This window comes from Mustela putorius, unplaced genomic scaffold (assembly GCF_011764305.1).
Source record: "Mustela putorius furo isolate JIRA1106 unplaced genomic scaffold, ASM1176430v1.1 tig00003846_pilon_pilon_pilon, whole genome shotgun sequence".
Classification (NCBI taxonomy): Eukaryota; Metazoa; Chordata; class Mammalia; order Carnivora; family Mustelidae; genus Mustela; species Mustela putorius.
In genome coordinates, this window is record NW_025421999.1 from 23,426,059 (window position 1) to 23,427,608 (window position 1,550).

Below are 1,550 nucleotides of genomic sequence, written 5' to 3' on the forward strand. Positions count from 1 at the left end.
TCCTTTCAAAATGAGGTAGGAGTTCCTGACTCTAATCCAGTGGTAGAGTATGGAACACAAAACAATGTGTATCCAAGAAGGGAATCGTTGGAGACCCTATAGGCTTCCCTCCATGCTTTGGTGGGAATTTACCTCAGATAGCCATCACCATAATCTTTGCATCCAAACTAGAACATGAACTATGAGAAAATTTTGTCAAGCCCTTCTGGGATCCTTACATCACCTTGCCTGGAAGTTCCTTGCACCGGTTGGCCTGTGTGGCTTAGTCATTTCAATGTCTGACTCTTGATTTCAGTTCAGGGCATGGTCCCATGGTCTGTGAAACCTAGCCCAGTGTCTGGTTCTGCACTTGAGTGAGAAAGCTATCTAGGAATCTCTCTCTCTCTCCCCTCCCCCACTTGCATGTGCGTGTGTCTTTGCGCTTCATCTCTTCAAAATTAAGAAGTAGAAGTAGTAATAGTGCTAGTAGTGCTAATTATTTTCACATCAGTGGATAATTAGACAACCTTTGTTTGGAATAGGAGCTCTGATATTCACTAGCTGTGTGATCTTGGGGCAAGTTGTGTCCCCTCTCTGAACCTCAGTAGTATATGACGCACTCGGTTATTGAGACATATAAGTGATCAGTAAAAGACACTTAAAACCTTTCATTGCTTGGCATAGAATCCCATCCCTTCATTAAATCAATTCTCAGTAGCAGGAGTATCAGCAATTGGATATTTTTTATTTTTGGGGGAGCTTAACATTGAAAAAATTCTCTCTCACACGGCTATAGGGAATAGGTAGCATCAGTTCAATAATGGGGTGGATCTCCAGTAAAAGGAGCAATGGGTATGCTCTAAGGTGTAAGGAAGCACAGGAGCTTTTGTGCTCTGGTTCTGAGTGTTGGTGGCTGCTGGAGAAGGGAATCAGACCTGCAGGGGTCCCAAGAACTTGGAGTCTGGCCACTGCACCCTTGCTACCTTCTAGGGTTTCTGGGGTTTCAGGGAGCCTGGGGCCCTTGAGGGTATTTGGAGGCTGTTCCCAGAGCAGAGCAGGAGCAGGAGCAGGAGAAGGAGGCACCCTGGAGACAGGCTGGACCTTTGGCCCAGAGTTGGCTAGCTTCTGCCTGAGGCAATGGTTTCCTTCCTTGAGCCTTTGGAACTCCCTCTCTGCCCAAAGAACAGCCTTCTGGCTCTCCTCACTTCTGTTCTCCACCAGGAGGCGCTCTCGGTCATGCAAGGAGGAGATTCTCTGCCATTCTCTCAGTGCAGGAAGTTGGCTATCTTCTTGTAGAAGCCTAATTTCCAGTGGGCAGCATCCACCTTCCTGCGCACCTTGGCAAGTTCGTTCTTCACTTGCAGGCAGCGTGCCTTCTCCTCCGTCATCTTCCTCTCCAGGTGTTTGAGGTGCTCTTCGCACAGCTTAGGCTCTGCCTCGAGCTTCAGGTGCAGCTTCTGAATCTCCTTTTCCAGGAGGCTGTTTCGCTGGTGAAAAGATACTTGCTCAGCTTGGTGGATGGTTGTGTTTCCTGGGAGCTCTTCATTCCCCTGACGTGCCTTCTTCAGTGC